This window comes from Neodiprion virginianus, chromosome 2 (assembly GCF_021901495.1).
Source record: "Neodiprion virginianus isolate iyNeoVirg1 chromosome 2, iyNeoVirg1.1, whole genome shotgun sequence".
NCBI classification, from domain to species: Eukaryota; Metazoa; Arthropoda; class Insecta; order Hymenoptera; family Diprionidae; genus Neodiprion; species Neodiprion virginianus.
In genome coordinates, this window is record NC_060878.1 from 21,609,883 (window position 1) to 21,637,495 (window position 27,613).

The following is a 27,613-nucleotide window of genomic DNA, read 5'->3' on the forward strand; positions in this document are numbered from 1 at the left end:
ATACTGCTTCACAGTCTATGGCTGTGGATATTGTGAATACTTTTCAATTAAATTTTGAAAGCTTTGCGCATAATGACAACGAGGAGTTGAAACAGCTACGCATAAATAACAAAATCGTAGAAACCACGTTGAGTCGCATCAAACATATTGGGGATCAAGCAACACCGGTGCTGGAACAAGCCCGCGGGGACTTAGTATCGATTAAGGAACCAGAGTGGTTGAGCACCAATTCGAAAAATCGAAAGGTGAAGAGTGTGGAACAATGAAGGCTGTAATAGCTGCCGAACTCCACTGACAGGCTCGACGCAACTATCCGCGTCGATTCGTAGATGTACGCGGACTGGATGAGACCTGGCAAGGTGATCTCGTCGATGTGACCGCATACAGCTCGTGCAACAAAGGATACGAATACCTACTAACAATCATCGATATATTTTCCAAGTACGCGTGGGCAGTACCGATAAAGTCCAAGAGTAGAAAAGATGTTACTGCTGCCATGAAATCTGTACTGACCCAGAGCCGTATACCTACAAATCTACACGTTAATTAGGGAAAAGAATTTTACAACAGCGAATTCAAAGCCCTCGTGGAGCAACACAATATCAACTGTAACGTGGCGTTTCAGAGTCGCCCGTCACAAGGGCACACAACCGTTATTATTTCTAGTTTACGCGTCCTCAGCAGGGTACTCCAACCGAACTCGATACAAAATAGGCAATAACTACTTTTAACTAATTCTTTTTTGTAAATTCTTTATTTCGCGCTTCGGCACAAGCTAATAAGGTACTTGGACGACAACGATCCCGACCAACGAGGGACCACTAGCTACCGTTTCCAGCTCTCGACGACTTCGTCTACCGACGGTCTAATTAGACTATACTGGCTACCTTGGTGCACCTTTATATACACCTGGGGTAGCATCCACCCGAACCTTCCGTATCGCCTCGACTGCCGGTAAACAGGGAGATGAAAATCCTCCCGGCGGCCGAGGGCACCGTTTCTCGAAGAGGAACCAGCCGCCCGCTTTATCGGATGCCGTAAGGATGGCGTGAAGGGCAGACCGTAGCCTGCCATCTTCCGACTTACCGGCCTGGTGCCGGACCGACCCCAAACCACTACGTCCAGGTTGATAAAGCCATCGTTCCGAGGATCGACGCTGCCTTCCTATCGGCAAGGACTGATTGTGTGGGTCGTGGTCCACGGTTTGGCCAACCGTCTGACTGCACGACCTCAGGTACAGGCAGCTAGCTACTGTCTGTGCAAAAAACCGGTGGAGGTGAACAATGAGGCGTTACTCTCCACCCGGTAACTTTGGCCGAGAGGCACCCTGTGTATGCCTCTGTCAAAGAAGTCCCCGATGATAGGCAGCCTGGACCGTGAACCGAAGCAGCTACAAAATCGTACGAGTTAGTGTCAACGACGAAATCGCGAGCAGCACATTACGCCACATCTAGCGGTAATTTTGGAAAACGTATGACCACGCAGTAACCAATATTTGCCACAGGGGGATGGCCTATTTGCGGTGGGGGTCAACCAACCAATCAAAGAAGAAGAATCACCTCACGACAACCGCGAGATCGGCGAGCCGAACTACGACCTCCTTCTATTCTACGCTTGACCTGCTGAGCGACAGCTTTGTTTTCCGCATCCTCCCGATTATTCTCTCGATTTAAGCTACCGATCCTTCTTCCTCTCATCCTACCGTTATTGTATCTACCGTTTTTCTATACCCTCTATCGTTGCACTATCGTTAACTTCTTCCTGTAAATTCAAGTCCTTTCCTTCCTTTCTACTTTCGTTTTATTATTCTAAGTTTGATTTAAATTAGAGTCAGTTTGTGTGCCTGAAGTCACCAGCCAAGGTAAGGCTTCTGCCTCTGTATTGTATCGTTACGAAGTTGCTCATAATTTCTATTCTTTCTTATGGTATTTATCGACTTTGTGTGAATCATGGTCTACGGCTTAAAGTTGCATTAAGCCGCCGTGTGGCTGCATGATTTCGGTCATCACTATTATATTTATTGTTTCTTGGTTGCATCGTGTGATGCCAGTTTTGTGTGAATCATGGTCCACGGCTTAAAGTTGCAGTGAGCCTCCGTGTGGCTGCATGATTTCGGTCACTAATATTATATTTATTGTTTCTTGGTTGCATCGTGTGATGCCAGGTTTGTGTGAATCATGGTCCACGGCCTAGAGTTGCAGTAAGCCACCGTGTGACTGCATGATTTCAGTAATTTATTATTTTCGTATCTGAGCGACCTCGTAACTGCCGAATAATTATTTCTTCTGTATTTATGATTTTTCTGATTATTCGTGAATCTCTATTAGCCTGCTTCTGTACTTTCTATCGTATTTTGAGCCCTATTGGCTTTATATTTCATTTCATACTCTTTTGTAATAGTAGTGTGCTTCATATTTTATTTCTGTTATTGCTTATTAAATTTTTATTTATTTTTGTGCCTAATGTATCATATATCGAGTTCCTTGGAGTACAACCGAGCGTAGAATCAGCCCCTAGATATTACCGCACCTTTTCTTTATTGCTATTGGCAATTTAATATTATTTTTGCCTGTTATTCTTTTCTCTGTATTTTGTTAAATTAAGTTCTGCGAATTATTCTTTTGTACTGCGGTGTATTTAGTGTATTTCTTTATTTTGTAAACTCTCCGAAATTCTCACTCTCTCATAATTTTGTATTTTGTATTCTCTCAAAAGTTGTGTTTAGGAATTCATTATTTAATTCCTCAAGTCCGTAATAATTATAAATTATCGAATCTACCGTTTATGAATAATTCTACCGTAGGCTATCTAGTCGATCGTTTGCCGACTTTGTAAATTGTTAATGAATGTCAATCTCTCGTACTGGTTATAATTTATGGTAAATTCGTCGTATTATCTACCGAACTATCGTTACGTTGTTTTCTATCGATCGCAGTAAAGTTCTCTCGTTTCTAATTGACAGAATAATAATTTTCGTCGCGTCATTTGCAACTTGGGTAAGATCACGTCGCCCAGTGACGTGTAGTTTTAAGTAAATTCTTGCATTATATCGCATCTCCCGACCTACGTTCATTTTTCTCTGTTAACTACCGTCTCTCGTTTTAAAGCTACCGTTTACTGCTATTCTACCGTAATTATTGTGAACAACGATTGTTTATTTTATTAACTACCGCTGTCGATACCATTTTATTTGCCTGTCTCAACCATGTAAACTTCTCGACAATATGTGATCGATTGACCTGTTCATTTTACTTTTGACTTGAGTTTATTCTTTATTTTGTTATTTTCTTTAATTCTGTAATTACTGTTAGCTGCCTTGAATACCGCCACTCTACCGGGATGTACGCGTACGTACCTGAGCCTAGCCAGCCATACAACGGGTTCTCTATTTATCTTTTTTGTACGGTTTTGTGTTATTTTTATTGATTTGTATTATTGTTTGAAAATCGACGCTAACGCGTCTGGCGCCCAACATAATTGATTTTGTTATAGTTTGATATTGTGAATAAGTAGAGAATCGCGCCAAAGTGTCAACGGTAAGTCCTCATCCGAGAGTAACAGAATTTAGCGTTACACAACATGTATTCGACATTTCGCAACTTGAAGACGTCGATATACGATCGTTTTAATCGAACATTGAAAAATAAAATGTGGAAGCGGTTCACTCTACAAGAATCGTACGAGTGGAATAATATTTTGGATGATTTAATGAAGTCCTACAACAACACCAGACATCGCACGATTCGAATGAAACCGGTGGATGTTAGCACGCAGAATGAAAAACAGCTGTATCGTAACGTGTACAAGCCTCAGCAAATCAAACCAAGTGATCGGGCTCGGAAATTTAGTGTAGGCGATCTAGTTCGAATCAGTAAGTACAAGAATGAATTAGAGAAAGGCTATACGCCCAATTGGACGACTGAAATATTCACCGTGACTGAGGTGAAAAATACCAATCCACCGACGTAAAAACTTACCGATTATTAAGATCATCCCATCGACGGGGGCTTCTACGAGGAGGAGCTCGGCAAAGTAAAATACACCGACGGCTGTCTTGTGGAGAAAGTATTACGCAAACGGGAGAATCGGGTCTATGTGAAGTGGTTGGGTTTTGATAGTTCGCATAATAGCTGGATAAATAAAACAGACATGTAACATAATTTGTATGTAGTATCTCCTTTGCATGCACATGTGCCATTCTCGGTACTATGAAAATAATAATAATAATAATAATAATCTGCAATTTTTTCATACGATTATTACATATTTTATTTTTTGGAAAACTTTTTTTCATTTTCAGAAAACTTATTTTCATTTTCTGAAAACTTTTTTTCGTTTTCTGAAAACTTTTCACGAGGTAAACGAATTAAAATAAATAATTCCTCAATATATTAATAATAAATAAATAAATAAATAAATAAATGTCAAGTATATGAATTCACATTTTCAAATGCAGTCAATATCATTCCCGCATAACGGCGGATCGCCCGAGACGTCGAACGTGAATATTCACAATAATTCTACGTCTACAGTTTTGTCCTATAGCTATTGGGGGGCTGGGGCAAACCCGCAAGGTAGGGTGTCGGTCTGTCGAGGTATCAATTGCGGCTTGTCATCCTGCCAACTGAGAGCCTATTTTTGTTGTACGATCGTGCTTACTTCATGTTTCTTACTTCGTATCAAACACTGGGGGAGGGTCAACTCTTGATAAGTCATCAGACAGCGCTTATAATCATTAAACGTGATGCTATTTATCGAAGAATTTTTTATACCTTTGGCACGCTTACTCACTTTTTCCCCGTCCCCGGCCATCGTAGTGAAAGTGTACAGCTTTGCTCGCAGTCCCACAAACTCTGTCATAATTTTACCATTATTTTTATCCTTCATTAGCCCTAGTCGTTTCTTGTTTTAAAGCGAAATGCCATACACATTGTAGGGCGGATAGTCGGAGGTATCAAACATTGTATCCACATCACGTTTGACGATATCGTAGATGTTCGATACGTGAAACTGATAAATAAGGCTGTCCGTGTCGGTGTTCAACAATTTGACCTCGTTGTTCGAAAAGTTGGATTTCTTATAATTATAGTGGAAATCGTAAAGAATGATTTTTGACAGATCTAGAATCGATGCACCGACGTCAATAGGTTGAGCGAAGCGAACTTTGACACGATTCATTTCAATGATGACCATATTAGCGCCAAATACGGTGCAGCTGTGAAAGTGTGCCCGGGCAATAAGCGCTCTCGCACCACCTCTTCCCTCCTATTTTGTGAACAATTTCACATCTTTATGATTTCGCACATTCTCCATAGTCTTGCCGAACACCGCGTTATCCATGAGTTTGTGGAAGTTTTTCTCAAATTCATTCCTAGACCGTTTGCGCATGTCCGTGTTGAGCGTGATGTAACGCTCGAGCCATGGAGATTGTGCAAACTTTAAAACTCTGTGCACTTCCGTTACTTTCAATCCTGAACTCAAACACTGCTTCAAATCTCTATAGTGCAATATGTACTATGTTTTGGGGTGGAGGGTGGTCGCGAGTTTGGCGTTTTTACTACCTGGAGGAGTAAAATGCTCGGGAAAAAGAGGCAAGTCTTTGTGATCCTCGTGGAGTTCTACAGGATAGTCCAAATCTACCTCCAGAAAGTAAAAGATCGGCGAATCGTCCAGAGGGTTTGTTATATCGATGTACTGATACTCCACTCGAACGAACCGATTGGTAAATGTACGCTCTAGCCGCTCCGTACAGGTTATTCACGTCAAAATACGTGAGATACGATTCCGCTTTGTTTGAATCAAAATCTGTTCCCATGAATCTATTATCGGCTCGAGCGGGTCAATTCGAACATTGCGCTACGCCGCCTCGAATGATTTTTTCAATAAATAACACCATTTCAGGGTTGTCTGTAAGTTGCAGAGTTACATTAGTATGCTTGAGCATCGCGTCAAAAGCAAGTCCTGGTGCAGTGTAGTAGTGCAAGGGATCTAAATCATATGATTTGACGCAGCTAGCGCGGAAATTTTTGAAAATATCGGCAAGCAAAAGAACATCGGTCTTTAAATATAAATCTGAATAGCCGCCCAATGACACTGAATGAAATTCCCCCCAAATATTTTTAGCGTGCTCGTAATCGGTGTCTGAAATATTTGCATCGCAGAGGTGCGAGTAGAAATGCTTCTTCGCAGGTAATCGCGGTTTATCGAGTTTTCCCCAACAATCGACGTATTCGTAGGGAGAAACGCCTTTGCGGGTCATCAAACTGAACTCAGTGGGATTATTATAAAATTTACGTGTTATGGGCTTGTCTGCATCATTCAAATATTTGGAAATTTTATCGATGCTGCTAGCCCTCAATCGAAACGAATCGATGAATCTCAAGTGCATCATCGTCCCATCAACGCGTTTCGTGAAGGATATATATTTTTCCTTATTCATGGGTAGAAGGGTAATTTCACAGGGAAAAGTTGACGCGGGGGATTTTATTAAAAGTGAGAATCGTAACCGGACAAATTGTGGAAAACTATTGGAATTGTGTGCGTCTCTCTGAATTTCAAATTACACCGATTATGAGCAGGACCACGATATTTACCCGTAAAGTGAGAGTGGTCGTGACACTTTTTCTCCTCAGGGGTAAACGGCTTTTCGCAAATGTAGCAATTCTTTGCGCGCATGTGGCGATCGTGTTGCACTTGGGTTATAGACTCCATCGGAATTATGTTTTTGACGCGTGACTCTACTTTAATCGATAAATTTTTGAGCTGCTGCATGAACCAATGTATGCGATCAACGCCACGTTTACTGTGGAACTCCGATAAAGTCTCATCGTACGCTCAATGCACATAGTACACTACACAGTGCGGGATATGCTTTTGAAATTCAAGTCTTTTACGGGTTGAAAAATGATTTTGGAATTCGTCAATCGGTATAGACTTTAATATGAATTCGAGATCGGCGTAAACGACAAACGGGACGGTACCCTTGTTCTGAAAATTTGAAAATACTAAATATTTAGACTCGGGAAATTCCATGCGTACTTTACTTAGCATAATACAATCTTGCCAATGATTGTCGTAGGGATGTTTTACCCTTAAGAGACACAAACATCTGTCGCATAAAAACAGTTGACCATCATGATTAGACAATTGTTTGCTCATTAATCGCAAAGGATCTTTAATCCAAGCAAAGTGGAATCTTGGTGTTAACTCGCAAGCCATATCATTTTCTGGGTTACTCTCAACCATCAGAAGATGAATCGTGTCAAAGTTCGCGGTACTCAAATGATCGCTCAGATAAATTGGCACGATGACGCTTTTCTTCGATTTTGCATGATCCGAAAAAGTTTGAGATTCTATCCCATATACATTGATTCGCAAATTATTCAATCTCTCAAGCTTTTCCACATCATGTAGAGTAGCAGGGAATTTGATACCTGTACAGTCCAACTTGGAGATAAAGCACCAATAATGGAGAGTCCTACCGGTGTTGGTGTTAACCGGGTGGCGGGCTGCAGTGATGGACCAGAGAAGAAATCTTTCATCTTTATTCTTCACGTTGACCACCGCTTTCTTCCGCTGAATGTCCTTGGGCAGCTCAACGAATGTCGAAAGCCCCGCAGCGAGAGGCTGGTACCGGTTGATATTTACGGCAGTATTGAGGATCTCGATCATGCTCCACCCAGAATCGCGTTGTTTAAAATCCTTAACCTTCACAAGTAGATCGGCCCTTGCGCGTGTAAACCAACCGTTGATATCGCTCGAGGGGAGGATCGCGATGTTGGCAGTGTTGAAGCTTTCAACTGCTTCCGCAATCCCCTTGTGCTTCATGTTTTCAAATTTGTACGATAATGTGAGGTTAACCTTCACATTACCCTCCAGGCGCAGTAACAGCCTCAATCGCTCAACGATGATCCGTTGCGCGTCGCCGAAAAAGGCATCCAAATTCTTGTGCCCGATATTTGTGACGACTCCCGTTCGGATCCGGGTGGCGAAAGCACTTTCGACTTCGTCCCACTGCACGCTCGCAGGACTGCCGATGTCAGCACTCATCACCACGGCGTGCTGCTGCTGCTGCCGCTGCTGCTGTCACTGCCTCAGCTGTTGCCGAATCTTTGCTATCCAGGATTGTACAAGCGTGATTGTATGCTGAATTTGCAGTTTCGTACCTATGCTCGTTCTCGGTCGCTTGGAAGCATCACGCACCAATTGGAGATTTTTCATTCCAACGTCAATCCAGTGCTGAAAGATGTCGTCATTTTACTGCTGGGGATGCAGCTCGCCCAACAAATCGTGCGCGTTCTCCTTCGTTTTGACGATATATGAGTATGTTTCAGCGGCCATGACTTTAAGGCTGATATTTGCAGAAGTTTGATGAACTTTTGACTTGCACGTATTGTGTACGACTGATGAGTCTGCATCGGATGCGTTGAGTTAATATATGTAGATAGTCCGTAAGAATTTGGGGGAGTGGTGGTGAAAGGTCCAAGCTTTGTACCCCCACTCGCCATCCGGTCGATTAGCACAAAAGAATGTATTTGAAGTATGACGAAGATATTGTTTTTGCCTTGAGAGTAAACACTGCTGCAGTCGTTGAACGTTTTCCTGCGCACAATCATACGTCGGGATGTATCTTATTCCTCGTTGATCTGATGAGACTGGATCCAATCGGCTTCGCGTTCATCGTCATCTTGTTCGATGTCCGAAAAGATTGCGATCACCGCATTTTCCCATTTTTGAAAAATCAGGATTAACGTTTTGTCCTGAAAATGTATTCTGTGTAGTTTGTGCGGTTGCACACGAGCTCTCCAGACACATTCAACGAGCCGTCGAAGATCTTGTAGCGAAAACTCTGAAGTCGCGTTGCTGAATCCGATAATTATTTCTTCGCCGGTAAATTGGTTATCATCTATCATTATGATTTTAATGATTTCGTCTCACAATAATAGTAGTCTCACTGATGTGCAAGTTTAACGTGCTGACCCATTTTATACAGACGGTGGAAGTTTACGGGTAATGGTGAAAAATCAAAATGGTATGTGGAAAATATTATTTTTTCGCCCTGGGGGTAAACTATTAGCGTCAAAGTTCACGGATCGTCATCAACATTCCCGGCCGATCTAATTGTGGTGAACATCCCCAGCCTATCTAATTGCGGTGTCGCCATCCGGCTAATTAACACAAAAGAATGTATTTGACGTACGTGTAAAATATTATTTTTCGCTCTGGGAGTAAACTATTAGCGTGAAAGTTTACGGATCGTCATCAACATTCCCCGGCCTATCCAATTGCGGTGAACATCCCCAGCCTATCTAATTGCGGTGTCGCCATCCGGTCAATTAACACAAAAGAATGTATTTGAAGTACGTGTGAAATATTATTTTTCACTCTGGGAGTAAACTGTTAGCGTGGAAGTATACGGATCGTCATCAACATTCCCCGACCTATGTAATTGTGGTGAACATCCACAGCTCATCTAATTGCGGTGTCACCATCCGGTCAATTAACACAAAAGAATGTATTCGAAGTATGTGGAAAATATTAATTTTCGCCCTGGGGGGTAAACTGTTAGCGTCGAAGTTTACGGGTAGCGGCGAAAAATCAAAATGGTATGTCGAATGTAAAATTTTCGCCCTGGGGGTAAACTATGAGCGTGAAATATATTATAGAGTCTTGGTGATCGGTCAATTAAGAAAACGTCTTTAACCTTGTTGACAGAGCTATCAAACTAGCTAGTACAGAGTTCCAGGAAAAAAACCTGGCGCTCATATACAACGTACTGAAATCGAATGATTACCCTCATGGCCTATTACAACAACAAATTAATAAGAGACGTACCTACATCAACAACATACTTGACCATAATATTGACTCTGCTCCCGCTGAAGATAGCAATAGACATGCTACTACATATATCCCCATTCCATATGTAGCCGGCCTCTTTGAGTCTCTTAATCGTTTATTCGCCAAATATAATGTAAAGTTTGTTGGACAAAATTCAAAAGATCTACAACTAGTTTTTGATACTGGCAAAGACAAGATCCCCATAGGCAAACGATCTAATGTCGTGTATAAAATACCATGAAATGACTGCAATCAAGTCTACATAGGTCAAACGGGTACATCTCAATACTAGAATTAGGGAACACCAACGCAACATACATGAGATTGAAGAACGGCACACAGCTCTAACGAAACATAGTATCGATAAACAACACACTTTTAATTACGACAACACAAACATCCTTTGCGAAGAAAACAATTATTATAGAAGACTGTTATTAGAAATGTGCAACATTGTAGGTCATACCAATTCTGTTAATCTTAGACAAGATATTGAACATTTAAGCAATATTTACAAACCTCTAATCTCCGCCCACACAACAAATATTGTTTAACCTTAACTACATACAAAAAATTATTTTGTCCCCATTTACAGTCCTTTCTACATAACTTTTCTTACAAAATATTTATTGTTTTTCTGTATAATTGTTTATAATAGGTTCACCTTCACTCTGGATTACATTGTTTTCTCCCATCAGTCGTTATTCACCGGTTGACTCATTTGGTTCAACCAACAATATTTCGTTAGACATGTAGAACTTAATTATAAAGAGCCTACCTCCACTTCATTGACACCTGTGAATTAATTTCATTGCTAAAACGACCTTCTTCAATAACCTTTTAACACAATGACATACTGACTGTGAAGAAACATAGTTCTTCAATCTTTTTAATTAATGACTACCAACTTTTAATCCCACATGTAAAATAACTTGAAGATTGACATAGTCTACCGTCACTCAAAAGAACACTGTTTCCACCAATTGTAATTGTGAATTCGACTACATCTTAGTCCACTTACTTAACTCAAAAGGTAAATAATACTAAAAAACATCCTTATCTCAATTAATCATAAGGTTCTTACTATCAACAATATCTAATAGCTCTAAGAGTATTACATCTACAATATTTATGTCTGATTACTTCTAGTACCATTATTTATATTATAAAATTCTTTTTGTTATTTTTGACAGTTTTTAAATAAATCGTTCTGAGGAGGGCCCATATCCGGGTCGAAACGTTAACTAAAAATACGTTTTCTTAATTGACCGATCACCAAGACTCTATAATATATTACATACGAGGTCGAGAATTCTTATTCATCAGTATGAGCGTGAAAGTTTACGGATCGTCATCAACATTCCCGGCCTATCTAATTGCGATGTCGCCATCCAGTGGATTCACACAAAAGAGTGTATTGGATGTATGTGGAAAATATTATTCTTTGCCCGGGGGGCAAACTATGAGCGTGAAAGTTTACGGGTGACGGTGAAAAATTCAAAATGTCCACTCATCCGGCCAAGAAATGAATCACAATATCAAACTGTTTGACGATAAAAAGTCAAAATGGCTGCTCATTCGACTAAGCAAAAATCAAAATGGCTACTCATCCGGCTAAGCAAAAATCAAAATGGCTGCTCATCCGGCTAAGAAAAAATCAAAATGGCCACTATTAGAATAGCTGCTCGTCAGACGGCAAAATCGGTAAATTATACTGGTGACGTCATAGCGAAAATCACATTATCAAACTGTCCAACGATAAAAATCGAAATGGCTGCTCATCCGGCTGAGCAAAAATCAAAATGGCGATTATACTGGTGACGTCATTGGAAAAAGCTTGCTATAGTAGGGGTAACATACCGGCTGCCCGGGCGGGTGGCGGGAGGGAGCCGGTACGCCGCCATTTTTTTCGGTTTAGAACTGTCATACCTTTACTACTACTGCTCTTAAAATTATGTGCGGTAGCTCATTGAATTCGGAATGACGCCTAGAAAAATGTGCCAAAAGAGTGTATTAGCACATCAAAAAAAGTAAAAGCTATAAACAATTGAAGATGAAAAAATAAGACATTTTGTTTTTCGCCAATATTTCAGAAACTATTCATATTTAAGAACTTTCAAGCAAAGATTCTTAAAGAGGAGAAAATTTCCAATAAAAAACTCCTAGCTCCCGGAACTCTATCTCCATTATTTATAATTTCAATTGAACACTGAATCTGGGTCTCCGCGCTTTATTTTTAGGTTGCGCGCGCGGCGTCAAAAGCAATTACGACACATTGATTGATTTCTTCAAGGTATGGAATATGTTCTTAAAACTTAAAAAAAATTATGATGTATTTTGAACACTTCAAAAACTTTATCCCCGTTGGCAATTTCACTTAAAGTTGGTTTTTCAACAAGTTAAACGGTTGTTAACGAACAAAGTTTTCTCGAACTTCCGTCTTCAATGTAAGTGAACAAAGAAGTTCAAATAAATGTCGTAAAGATATTTCGCTTCATGAAGCCTTTCTTATACGTATACATACTCAACAAGATCACGCCATAAAAGTTGAAAAAATATTCATACTTTGTTTATGTTAATTTTTGAACTTCAACAAAAACTGAAAAATCCAAGTCATTGGTACGGGATAGAGTGTGTAGACTCCGATGAGCGGTAATCGGAGCTTACTCCACGCCCAGCCAAGGTGTTATTTGGCTATTATAGGGTCCGTTAACGTCGACTATGCACTCGCGTGCTACTACTCCCAATGCGGGAAGTTAATGGAGTAGAAAGGCATCGGTTTTGAGGGAAGGAAAACAATTTAAAGTACACGATTGTTTATTATCATCCAGTAGTTGTTGGTGTATGCGGTCGACGCAAAGGAGTCGGTCGAGGGAAAGGGTATGGTTTTGCTATAGAGGGATATGTGTTTTGCTTGGGTGCTAGGATGGATCTGCAGAGTTTAGCGGGATGTGAGAGGCAAGCTAGACGCGAGTTAGAGAAGAATCTGCTGACTCACCGACGATAAGGACAAACTACAGAGCGTAAGGTAACTAGGAGTGTGGGCAAGAAATATAAAGTCTGGAGGACGTAACAGGCTCCCCCTTGGGGAAAAACATCCAGTCAGGGTACGGAATAGGATGTTTGGAAGGTAGTGGGATGCTATAAAACGTATTGACTCACTCACAGAATATTACGAAGAAAAATCTCAAAATCTAGCGCCTAGATATTAGTGCGCATTTAAGTGGCATTGAATAAAATCGTTCCCAAATGACATCTTATAAATGTAGTGGGATATTGTTAAATAGATATTGTGGATATTATGAACGAAACTTATACAACATGCTGATGATTATATTATGGCTGCAGATTATTACGGGCAGAATACGGCAATAAAAGAATATGATTGCTAATAGGAAAGATCATAGCGCCAGACTTCAAGTGATTCGGAGCTATCGTTAAGGCTCCGCTCCGGGAGCAATTTACGCGGCTTGAATATGCTTAGTTCCGTCATTTCAATTTCCGATTAGGTCCGGAGCAGCGACGAAGAGCGAGGAGGCAGGTCATCGGGGAATGGTATTATTTCTAGGTGCGGGTGGTGGATGGCATGGTGCGAAGGAATTTGGGGTTTTGTTCGACGCGGGTGAGGGATATGTCGTGTCCTTCCCAATTTGCAGCAAGAGTACAGCCTTGAGATTTTGCTGAATAACGAGATTTTGTAACAGAAGAAAGCTACTGAGAAGGACGTGAGGCCGATGCTGCTAGAACCAAGGCTGGTAGTAAGGCGGTGACGGCAAGATCGTGGGGGTTAATATTCAATGGTTCGCGGAAAGAGGGTGGCAACAAGCGATAATTCGGTGGAAATATCGAAATCAAGAGTAGTATAGCTATGAGAGTTCTGAGTACAGACACCTTCTTTACCGACCGACCCACCCCGCGCATTCCAAACACAATTCCTTGAAGGTTACTCCCACTCTCGTCAGATAAAACATGCTCTGCCGTACCGACTCAAAGTCAAAAACGTGCAACCTTACCGACAGTTGTATCGGTCGACGGTAAAAATCGCACTGCCTTACCGACAATTCCTATCGGTAGAAGGTCAAAATCGTGCTGTCTCACCGACCGAAGGTTAGAGTCTCTATGTGGTGCTCGCCTGCCAACGGTAGAGGGCGCAGCAGGGGCGTGAACTTTTTTACTGACCTGGATGTCGGTTACTCGTCCCGCATTCTCTTCCCACGATAGGACTGTTGAAGTGTAACACCAACCACCCTACATTCCTTTCCCACGTTATCAACCACGTGACATTCCAAATTAATGGTTCTGAGAATTGGTTTTCACTTACTCGGATTCCGGTTTGATATCAACCACCCGACATTCTTTTTGGCTTGTGACTGTCATGTGAACTCGACGATGAATTTTGAACGGGTTCAGTCAAGACCAGAGTGCAAGGTCGACCGATAGCCGCGGTACATTCAGAGCCATGGGTCTGCGGTGTTGGGTTACTATCGCTCTAAGAATGCTTAAAAGTGCGCGCACATAAACAAACATAAGTACAGCTGTCCTATAAAAAGGACGCTCATCAATGCAAACGATCATTAAGTCTCAACTTGTTAAGTATACGTGACGAAAAAGCTCAAGATGGAATCCGAGAAGTGTTTGAGATCGATCGATATTATGGAATCGGCGTATAAGATCTTGGACAAATCATCATCAACGACAGAAATTCAAAAATGGATAAAATTCAGAAGTCAAAATATTCGCCTTCTGAACAAAATTTTGCGGAAGGCTTCATCGATTGGAGAAAATACGAGAATTATCACAACGATCGGACTCTTGAAAGCGCTCGTATTCCAACGTCTTCAGAAAACAGGTGGAGGTACGCGAAAAGTAAGAAGAAGCGATCGAGTTCACTGGGAAGATTTGGAATCAACTTTCGAGGGGAGAATTCGGACTGGATCTATCGTCAATTTGAAGCATAAAGATGTAGAGACATTTCTAGAAGACGCAAAGGTACTAGCTGTGACAAGACTAAAAAACGCTTTGAAGAAAGACAAGAGCTTCAAAGTCAACGTTATCCTGGCTTGTAAATTTGAAGTTAGAAAAGATGATCGCACGGTGGAAAAAATCAAATTTTTTAATACGAGAAATGAAATCATCCTCCAGATAACTGATATCAACGAATGGTTCATCTAAAACGAGGCAGAGCGTTTGTTAAAAGAGGTGAGAGATTTCCAGAAAAAGGATTCAGGCTGGTCGTTGCTTGAAATTATAAATCTTGCCGTTAACATTAACAAGTATACACCACTACAAAGTGGTCCGCATACCCACAACCCGTTACCTAAGCATATCAGTGACAAAAAGGCTGTGGTAAACATCAGAAACAACGACTCTTAGTGCTTTCTTTGGTCGGTCACCGCAGCTCTGTTCCCAGCCGACAACAACAATCCCAGTAAAATTACTTCGTATCCGTACTTCAGCGCAGTCAACGAGGATCGAGTCACATAGCAGCGTACGGCTTATGGGCTGCTTGAAGCAAAACTTTCCGCGACTCGTAAATCCGTAAGATGGCTCTACCATCGGTCGACAATAGAGAGTTAGCACGATCACCCCAACTCGCCGGTCGGAGTCAACACACCGACACTGTACGCTTTAGTATAGAGCGCTGTACGTGGGCCACACAGGCAAAAGCGCCACTAGCAACACCTAGCTGTTGGGGTGATAGCTCGTCCGAGCACCTCAACTCTTCTTGCTTCAAATAGCCTGCAGGCCGAACGCTTCTACGTGACTCGATCTTCGTTGGCACAGTGCGACAATACGAAGGTTGCTTCTTCCAATGTCTTCAGACCAGATTCCAACACTTAAGAAACTCAACAAACTTTCAATCAACATTTATGGTATAGATAGTACCGAAAAACAAAAGCGCAGTGAAATTGTACATATTTATTTGAGCCGAAACAAGTCTGACGAACCTGTAATTCATCTCTCAGCGATAGAAACTAAAATCACTGACGATAACGATAATGTTGATATGGATAATAATGAAAAAAATTGGATCTTTCATTTTACTTGTATTCAAAATCGGTCTCAGTTAACAAGTTCTCAAATTTCTAAACGTAATGGTCGTACTTGGTTGTGCGATAGATGTTTGACTAACTTTCAATCTGAAAGATGTTTGACAAAGCACAATGCAGATTGCATGGATTCGAACAAAACGTTATACGGACAAAAAAATTATTCTACCTACAGAGAAGAAAAAGATACTGAAATTCGAAAATTTCAAGCACAAAGAAACCGTTTCATTATGCATCTACGCGGATCTAGAATGTTCACTGGAACCTACGCTCGAAAAGAAGGGTACAAAAACAATTTATAAGAAGCATCTTCCGTATAGTATAGCTTACTATCTACATTGTGCGTTTGACAATTTACTTTCAAAATTCGAACTTAATCGTAGAAAGACTTGCATTCAATGGGTTGTGGATGAGTTAGCGGAATTGGCACATTCGTTAGAAGTTTATTTCAGAACTGTTGTACCGATGAAACCTCAATTTCAATCAAATCAACGAATTTCATTCAACAACAGTGTGTCACATTTGTGAAAAACCGTTCACACCCACAGACGTGAAACATCGTGATCACTGCCATTTTACGGGAAAGTACTGTGGTGCTGCTCATCGAGGTTGCAATCTGAATTATCAAAATTCGCACACCATCCCAGTGATATTCCACAATCTGTCCGGTTACGATTCGCATTTTCTGATCGGAGCACTGGCTACATCGTTCAAGGGCACAATTGAGCTTCTACCCGTAAATAAAGGAAAGTAGATTTCTTTTACAAAATATGTCAAGGGGGCAGATATAAAGTTCAGATTCGTAGATTCGTACCGTTTCATGCCCAGTAGTCTTGAGAAATTAGCAACTTATCTCGGTGAGGATCGTAAATCAATAACACGAAAATTTTATCGTAGCTCAGATAAATTTCAGTTATTGACCAGAAAAGGAGTGTAACCGTATGAATACATAGACAGTTGAAAGAAACTCGAGGACAGACGGCTACCATCCAAACAAAAATTTTACTCAAAATTAAATGATCGGCATATATCAGACGACGACTATGCACATGCATGTGAAGTTTGGCAAACTTTTAACGTTCAAACTTTGGGAGAGTATTCGGACTTGTATTGACAGACGGACGTGTTTTTGCTAGCCGACGTTTTCCAAAACTTTCGACAGAGCTGTTGGACAACGTACAACCTGGACCCGTTACATTATTACACCTCGCACGGTCTCTCGTTTGATGCAATGTTAAAGTAGACCGACATCGAGCTCGGGCTTCTTACCGACATAGACATGGTTATGTTTATCGGAAGAGGTATTCGTGGTGGTGTGTCACAGTGCTCGAACAGATACGCGAAGGCTAACAACAGGTACATTAGAGAGGAATTCGATCCTGAGGTCGGAGAATCTTATCTCATGTACTTTGACGTTAATAATTTGTACGGTACTGCTATGAGCTTTGCTGAGCCATACAGTTCCTTTGTATGGTTATAAGACTTCGGACATTGCGACGTTCTTACCATTTCGGCCGATGCAGAGTTTGGTTACATACTGGATGTGGATTTGGAATATTCTGAGGAACTGCATGAAATTCATAAGGATTTACCACTGTATCCGGCGCACTATATACCTCCAATCTCGTATAGTAAGCAACCGAAGTTGACGCCCACGCTACTTTCCAAGAAAAACTACGTTTTTCACTATAGCGTTTTGAAACAATGCTTACAATTAGGCTTAAAATGACTCAAAATTCACAGAGTTCTCAAATTCAGACGAACCCCGTAGCTCAAAAAATACATAGATTTGAATACCGATTTGCGCGAAAAATCTCACAACAAATTCGAGAAAAATTTTTACAAACTGATGAACAACGCAGTTTTTGGCAAAACAATGGAAAATGTTAAGAAGTGTGGAGATGTCAGGCTGATCACGAAATGGGATGGAAGATACGGTGCTAGAGCTACTATAGCCTAACCCAATTTTCACAGCTGCACCGTTTCCGACAAAGATATAATTATCGTTGAAATGAGTAAGACGAAAGTCAAGTTGAATAAACCATTGTATGCAGGTTTCTCTATCATGGATCTGGCTAAAACATATATCTACGATTTGCATGATAATTATATTAAGCAGAAATTCGGCAACCGAGCAAAATTAATGTATACGGATACAGACAGTTTGATTCACAATTTTACCGTCCCCGACATATACGAACATATGAAGGAGGACTTGCATAAATTCGATACGTCTGATTATCCGCGTGACAACGTTCATGAAATGCCTCTAGCGAACAAAAAAGTTCTCGGCTTGATGAAAGATGAGAATAACGGAAAAATAATGTTGGAATTTGTAGGATTGAGAGCTCAATTGTACGCATTCCGAGTCTTGGCAGATGAGAAAGACAATAAACGTGCCAAAGGTGTCAAAGGATCAGCGTTAAGGAAAATAACTTTTAACGATTATTTGGAGTGTGTTTTGAACCGTGAAAATTTGTTAACAAATCAGCATTTGATATTGAGTCGAAAGCACGAGGTATATACCGTAGAACAGCAGAAAGTGGCACTGAACTGAAATGACGACAAGCGGATCGTGTTTCAAAACACAACCGACACGCTTCCGTGGGGCTACAAGCCTGCACCTTAGGTTTGTAATTTATAACTGTACCATGATGTATAAAATATCATTATGTAGGATAGTGAATAAGAACGCTCCGAAATATGAAAAATTGTACAACGATGCATATGTCTGTCGATTGTCTAAAAAATAAAGGTGTATACTTGTTATGTGTCAGGTATAAAATAAATTGGCACATACGTTTCTACTAAAAATTCATTTATTCAAATGTCACATATCCGATTTGTTTATCCAACTGTTGTGTGTATTGTCAAAACCCAATCATTTGACGTATATTTTTCTTCCACGCTTCTTGAACACCTTCTCCACCAGATAGATATCCGGATGCTTAACCTTGAGGAGCTCTTGTTCGTAGAAACCACCAGCGATAGGTTGATCTCGGTAGTCTTTGAGCTTGTACGTCACAGGATGAGTATTTTCCACTCGACTTATCGTGAATATTTCAGTCGTCCAATTGGGAGTGTAACCTTTCTTGAAGACATTTTTGAATTTTCCGATTCGAACTTTGTCGCCGGATTTGAATTTGGCCGATATGGTAGGTATCGCTCGAAGCCCTCCGTACGCCTGACGTAATAACAGCCTTCCGTTTGCAACGGTGACATCCGACGGTTTTATTCTTATGATTCGGTGTTTGACGTTGTTGTAAGCCGAAACCAAATCAGATAAGATATCGGGCCACTTGTAGCTTCCTTGCATGTTGAACCGTGTCCACATTTTACCTCTCAGCGTCCGATTGAAACGTTCACAGATCGAAGCCTTCACATTACTGTACGCGGAGTAAAGTTTGATTCGGTAACGTGTAATGAACGATTCAAATTTCGAGTTGTAAAATTCCGTTCCTCCGTGGACGTGTAAATTTTCCGACACCCGTCCTTGAACAAGCACAGATCCTATTGCTTTCGTAACATCATCTCCAGACTTGCTCTTTATCGGTACAGCCTACGCATACTTTGAAATGATATCAATGACTGTGAGCATGTACTTGTAGCGTTTGTTTTGTCCAGCGTATGACGTCACATCAACAACATCCGCCTGCCAGGTCTCGTCGATGCCGCGCACGTCTATACGTTGACGCGGGTAATTCCGGCGTGCAGGCTTATGCAGTTCCGTCACCAATGCTTGTTTTTCCTCGTTCATATTCCAACGCTCTTAGTCGGGTGTCCAATTGAGGAATGTTATCAGTGTTTCGAATCGACAGGTCTCTGCCTTTTTCAAAGTCTGTGTAAAAGGTATCCAAAGCTTTTTCCGTGGTGAGCTCTAAAGCTTTGATCATTTGATCGAGGTTGTCGATTTGTTTTTGCAGCACGTTGAATTTTCGTCTCAAGATTTTTAAAGTTACAGCATTGTTCGGCTCTGCGGGATCTGCGACATTGCACAGTCTCTTGTTCCTGTTATTTGGAATCCGACACCCGGAGGACCGCGAGTGCTCGCGGTCGTGTTTTTATCCAGATGCCGTCCAAACACGTCGACGCTCATCTCGGTAATGAATGCAAAAACGATGGGAGCTGCTTAATAAATGATTCCTGCTTCGCGTAGCTCTTCGATAATGGAGATTATTTCGTTATTGTGACTCGGATTTCTCGCTGCCTGAGATGCCCGGAGTAAACGAAGACGCTTCACTAACTCGTTTGGATCATCCCAAAAAACGTATTCCGTTTCAACACCTTGTCGAGTGATCATAGCTTGCGGAAGTAGACCTTCACCCTTCTGGCGAGGTGATGGGAAATAATCCATCAATTCGGCAATGACATTTCTGAATTTGAGACTGTTGTCGTTTCGAACAGCCCCATCGGATGAGTGATACTTCTTATGCGCGTTCGTTGTGAGGATTATGTTTTTAAAATTTTCCCGATCTCCGGCGCTCACAGAAGAACCGTCAGGCTTCTTTTTGAACAAAAGTTCCAGCAAACCCTTCGTTTTCGGGTAACGCGTATCGCCAATACGAATGTAGTCACTTACAAAAGATATCAACGAATCACCAATCATTAGTCCGTTTGAGAGGTCGCGTACACCATACACGTTGTCCAATTCACCTTTTGTCTCTGCATCTCTCATTAGTGCAAAATACTCGTCCTCAATTTTCTCGACCGGTGTTTCTACGATTGTTTCATCTCCTGCCGAAGCAAAGGAATCGTTAATTCCCGAAACAGTTCCATTTTTCGTTTCATTTTTCATCTGCTTTATTTCTTCTTCAATTTCTTCCACCTCTTGTTTTAAAGGTTTAGTATCTTTTGTAACATTTACCAGTTCTTGCAAAGGAGTCACTACACGTTTGAAAACGTCACTCAATTTCTGAGTCGGAGATTCCTTGCCCGACTTGAGCAATCTGTGTTTTCGACGGATCGCAGCACTTGCTTAAGCGATCTGATGTAGGACATGTTTTTCCTTGGAAATTCCAGAGCTCTGCATGTTGACGCAACTGAGTCTGCAACGCTACTGCGTCTCCCGCTCGAAAACGTTAGATATTATTTCTTTTCCAGGCTAACAAACGAATCGAGTCCCCTCCTGTATCGTCCTTCGTTGAGCTCACTGTCTTTGTCGATCACCAGAAACCCGTACTTCTCACCGTTCCAGCATGCAGAGCACACACTTTTAAACTCTGTGTAAGACATATCGGTATTTTCATGGTTGTTGTATACGTGTCTCAGGTTCATATCGTCTTGTTTGAATAACACGAGTAAGTTAAGGTTGTCGCGCACGAGATGTTCTGGAATACGCGCGTTCGTTTGACAGAGATAGAAACAGTCAACGTCGTGATGTCTACCCATGCAAAAGTGGGCTCTGATATCGTGCTGCTTCTCGTACGCTACATCGTCAAATATGATTATTGAGTTGGGCCGTGCTTCTTCCGGTGTAATCACTCGCTCACGCTCGGTAAACGCAAAATACTCCGTATTCTCAACATGGTTCAACAATTGCTTCAACAATTGGTATCCAGGTTGGTTGAGAGATTCCGAGTAGATGTAGATGTTTTCAAATCTAAGTCCGTTGGGATGGGTTATAAGTGTGAGCAACGCATTATTTTTACCACAATTCGACGATCCACAGAATTTTGCACGTACACTATTCCGGAGTAATTCACAGTGCCGTTTGTGCCTTCTGGCATTTTGCTCCGAGAGTTTGTCAAAATTCATCACGCGAAGCTTAGTAGGTCGTTTCTCAAACCGCATCTCGGACATGATTGATCGAATTTGCTATAAATACCCCGTTTTAAAGCACTTTTCTCTAGTCAACGCACGAACATGATCGCGTACAGAGGTAAACGAAGCAGCAAGCGGCAAAATCGCGGCAAGGGTCTGGTCAATGAAATCATCAACAGCCTTTCAGTCAAATGAGATGTCCCTGGTTATCAGTACTGTGGGCATGGTACAAAATTAACGAAGCGACTCGCACGGGGTGATCCGGGAATCAATCTCCTCGACGCAGCTTGCGTCCTACCAGTATCTTCAAAAGTGGTTTTCTACCGTTTCTGATTCCTGTTTTTGCTGGACTTAGTGCTACAGGCGCGTTAGCCGGTGGTGCGGCAGGTATAGAAAAAGCTGTGAACGATGCAAGTGCTGTTGAACGAAAACTGGGAGGAAGCAAACGACACAACAAAACTATGGAAGCTCTCACGTTGGGCAAAGGGCTTCATATGGAACCGTACAAAACAGATCTTGGTCTCCATCTTTCAAAAAACTAGATGCAATTCTACCACGTTGAGCGTTGACGGATTGGGACTTGTTGAAATATGCAGAAATCTTTGAGGTTCCGCATTTCCGCGGTGTTTTTATGTGAAACGAAATGCCCGGAAACGGTCCACAAAAAAAAACGGGTCAGCTATGATCAACTTTGACGACAAAGCCGGTCCGAGAACACACTGGGTTGCATACAAGAAACGCGACAATAATATCGATTACTTTGACAGTTTCGGCAACCTTTAACCACCCTTAGACCTCATGAAATACCTCGGCGTTCGTAGTGTTAAATACAATCATGAAAGGTACCAGGATTGAGATACATTCGAATGCGGACACTTGTGTCTGAAATTTCTAAGTGGTGAGCTATATAAACATGGTGCATGATTTATCAAAGTCAGTCTACCACTCGCAGTCATGAATGATTTGTTAATGTTAACGATTTTGGCAACCTCTTCGATTCTCGAGGCACAATATTTCCCACCGATCGAACTTGCTCGTGATAAAAGTGATGCTCTTGGCTTGGTAGAATTATTAACCTTTAATTCGATTCCCAACGTTGATGTTGGTCACAATGAAATTTACGTAGCTGATAAAGAGATCATTATACCTACTGGCAGCTACAAGATCGAGGACATAGAGAAGTATCTTCAGAACGTGCTGAGAAATACAGATATCAGGCTCGCTATCAAACCCAAGAATAATACATTACGCAGCGAAATCACATGCAACCACACGATCAACTTTGAACCGAATGATTCTATTACCCAACTTTTGGGATTCACACCACGTGTATGGGAGGTTGATAAAACTCACGAATTAGACGTGTATGTAACTATACTCAAGGTTAACGCGTTGCGAGTCGAGTGTAGCATTGCAACGGGCGCCTACGTCAATGGACACAAACTACACACTATTCACGAGTTTCTCCCGACTGTCCCACCAGGACACAAGATCGTAGAAGTACCGTCGCACGTCATTTACCTTCCGATCACCGTCAGGACCATAGATCACGTTCAGCTGCGGTAAGTGGATCAAGACGAAGACCTGGTTGATTTTCGTGGAGAAGTTATGACTGTGAGACTATGTATCAAATTGCAATGAACGATGTGAATTGTATATAACAGACTGTCAAAGAGCAGGTATATCAGTAAGTCGGCATGCCCCGATCAAGTCAGTCATCGATCCATTCTCGAATCGTTAACACCTCAGAACGTGGAGTTCCTGATAGCTCTGGGTCTAAAACTGACACTTTTCCGAAGAGGAATTTCCGACAACTAAAAATCCAATTTTGCTGTTTTATCATCTGCTACGTACCATGGAGGAAGAAATCTTGAACGTTCAAACACCAGTCGTCTTTGACGAATCGGTTGGGCATTACGAGATTCACGCTCACAAACCTTACACCTCGTCAACTTTCCACAACAGCGATGAAATTCGAATCACCGTTTGAACGCAACGAACGCATCAGTTTCTCTCGATGCTCGTGTTGACGAAAGGGGCCCACTTGAGACCAACGTCTCGCTGTTTATGATGCTCGTGTTGGCGAAAGGGGCCCACTTGAGACCAACGTCTCGCTGTTTATCTGAGGCGATAAGTGGCTGGGACAAAGGGGCTAGTGAGTCCCACGAATCGCTAAGGGATCGACGCTTCGAGGGTGACGATCACTTCTCGACAGGATTGCAAACAAAGAACAACGTCATCACGAGCTCGTCATTACTTGTTGCTTGCGACGCTATGTAACTTTGTACTGATTTGCAAATACAACTTACTTACGCTAATAAATAATTCGGCAATATCTTACAGTTCAGAAGTGGGATAAAGAACTTGTTTTTATCTTTTGTGGTGTGCGTGTAATAGTGTAACAACTACTGTGAGGACGGTGTAAAGTGTACGAGTGATCGTGAACGTGCTAAACTATTATACGATGGGTCGCTCGGACGGCAGATCTCGTAGATCTCGATCGAGATCTAATTGTCGTAAGACAACCCCTGGATATACACCGCCTCCGCGATCGAGCCGTAAACGACGCGAAGAAAAGGAGAGATCATCGGAGAGACGCCGCGAGCGCCCTCGGGAGCGATCTCGCAGCAGACATTATCGGCGGCGTACACCGGTCGATCTATGCACACCTAGTGACGATCGTTCTTCAGGCTGGCAGAGAGCCTTTCAAAAGTTGATCGAGACAGTGACAATCGTCGCGGAAAAGCACGGACCGCGAAAGACAACGGAGGGCAAGCGGTCAATTCCATCCTTTGACCCTAGCCAGAAGAGTCAGACGATCGAAGTGTGGATCCAGAAGGTGGAGGAGCAGAAAAAGATTCACGAATGGGATGACATCGCCGTTAGTAGCTTCGCGCTGGAGAATCTACGAGGTGTGGCGAAGACGTGGTACGACGGATTGACAACCGTCGACTTCAGTTGGACCGAGTGGAAGGAGAAGTTACTCGAGGCATTCACCGACCATACATCGCTACCCGATAAGCTTGCTGTAATGTTGGCACGGACGAAAACAAAGAACGAGAGTATGATGCGATACTTTTTCGAAAACGCTGCCCTTGTAAGAGCGTGTGGGTTCGAAGGAAAAGACGCTGCAGATTGTATTGCGCAAGGTATCTTCGATCAGTCCTTGAAAAACGCAATCAAGCAAAACGATTTCCAAACACCCGAGGCACTACGTATCTTTTTGAGCAAAACAGATACTTGAACGGAAAAGCGTGTCGACACATATGCTGGCAGAAGTGACAACGACCGTGGACGGCAAGACTCGGGTGGCCATAACAGGTGGAAGCCCAAGTGGGTCCCGCGAAACGACGAAAGGGAGAAGCGAGGGCCAAGTGGATCATCAGGGGGCCCTTCGAACAAGCTGGCAACTATGCGGTGCTTTCGCTGTAACGAGGTGGGACACATGTCACGGCAGTGTCCGAAGGTAAAGGAGGAAACAGTGAAAAATGTGAGGAGTATCGGGGTTGAACGAAAGAGTGGGGATATGCGGCTGCATGATGCGATTCTCGGCGGTACACTTTTGCGAGCGTACATCGATGGCAGGAGCGAGTGTGTCACTCTGAAGAAAAGCGAAGCGGACAAGTTGCAGCTACACCTGCAACCAACGGACGTGGTCCTCCGAGGGTACGGTGGAGGGGAGGTTCGCTCGTATAGCACTACCAAGGCGAGCATGAGGATTGACCTGGCAGAGGGGCAAGTGGACGTACTTGTCGTCCCAGACGAGATCCAAGGGGTACCACTCATCGTGGGACAACCCTTTTTGGGGTTACCTGGTGTCACCACGGTCCAGAGAGATGGCAACTTGCGGCTGTTCGACGTGTCGCTGGCTACATTGCCGGAAATGGAGCAGTTGCCACCTCAAAAGGTGCCTCTGAGGGCAGCGGAGGAGACTATCATTCCCCCGCGTCATGGAGCAGACATTAAGGTGGCGGTGCAAAATAATTATTCTGGTGATTTATACATAGAGCTGAGCGTACGAGGCGAAGAGGGCAGAGAATACTGCATCCCAAGATGCGTTATTAGTACTAAATCGGGAACATTGCCAGTTATTAATTTGTCGGATCAATCGTTGACAATTCACAAAGAAATAATTATCGCTAGGGCAGAGTTAGCAAGACCAGAGTCGCTTGCCGAAAGTAAATTTCGAGCTGTTTGTAGAATTAAAAGTGCAGGGAAAGAAGGTCTTCCGAGAGATCAAGTTAAAGTCGACCCTAGTGTATCAGAGGATACAAAGAAAAGCCTATTCGAATTACTTGACTCGTACCGCGACTGTTTTGCACTGAACATTTCGGAATTAGGGGTCACTCAAGCCGCGGAAATTCAAATAGAATTGAAGAGCGATTCAGTTGTAACTTATCGACCTTATCGACTCTCTTATTCAGAGCGGGAAAAGGTTAGTAAGATTATAGACGAGTTAAAGGAGAATAATATCGTGCGAGATTCGAATTCTCCGTTCTCAAGTCCCATTTTCTTAGTATGCAAGAAGAACGGGGACATTAGGATGTGGGTCGATTACCGCGCGTTAAATGCAATTACGAAGGAAGATAGATACCCACTACCGTTGATCGAAGATCAGTTAAACAGTCTGCAGGGGAGCGCCTGTTTCACGAGTTTAGATTTGGCCTCGGGGTATTATCAGATACCAGTTGCAGAGAAATCAATAGAGAAATCATCTTTTATAACACCGGACGGGCAGTATGAATTTCTTCGAATGCTTTTTGGGTTGGCAAATGCGCCCGCAGTCTTTCAACGTTTGATAAACAGAGTAGTAAACCCGCTCAAGGGTCAGATTTCTGTCCTAGCGTATATGGACGACATTCTTATTCCATCTAAAGACGTCACATCGGGTTTGCATGCACTGGAGTTAGTATTAAATGCACATTCCTCGAAACGAAGGTCGACTACCTCGGGTACGAAGTGACCCAGCAAGGGATACGGCCGGGTAGTCATAAGATCGACGCCGTAAAAAATTTTCAAGTGCCTTCGAACGTGCATGGTGTGAGACAGTTCATCGGTCTTGCGAGCTATTTCCGAAAATTTATTCGAGACTTCGCCGTTATTGCTCGACCCCTCACTACGTTGACAAAGAAGACTGTAGCTTGGTGTTGGGGTGACGAGCAACAGCGTGCCTTCGATATGTTAAAAAAAAAACTGATTTCGAGGCCTATCCTAGCAATATATAAGCAGAGTGCAGAGATCGAATTACACACGGACGCGAGTCAGCTAGGGTTGGGCGGTATCTTGTTGCAACAACAAATCGAGAATGATTTAAAGCCAATTGCCTATTTTAGCCGACAGACCACTAAAGAGGAACAAAAGTATCATTCGTATGAACTCGAAACGCTCGCGATCGTAAACAGTCTACAGAGATTTCGAGTTTATTTATTAGTAGTCCGGTTTAAAATCGTAAGCGACTGTAGTGCGTTGCGCGCGACTTTTGTTAAACGGGATCTATTACCACGCGTGGCGCGGTGGTGGATCCAGTTGCAGGAATTCGACTGTTCCATTGAATATAGGGCTGGAAGGAAAATGCCACATGTCGACGCACTCAGCCGCAATCCAGCCAGGACCGATAATAAATCGAAAGAGATAGAGGACGTAGGGTTATTACATATCGAACTCGGAGACTAGTTGTTAATTGCGCAGATGCAAGATCCGGGGTTCAGATACGTGCACGAAGTGTTAAACAGAGAAGCGAAAGACGCTGAGGAAAAACAAATCAAATCTGATTACGCGCTCAAGGAGAACCGGGTGTTTAGAAAAACGCCGGACGGCCTCAAGTGGGCTGTGCCGAAGGCAGCGAGACAAAAGATTGTGAGACTTTGCCACGACGAAATGGGTCATTTCGGGGTGACAAAGACGCTTGAGAAATTGCAGGCGGACTATTGGTTTGGTTCGATGCGGCGTTATGTGAGGCGTTA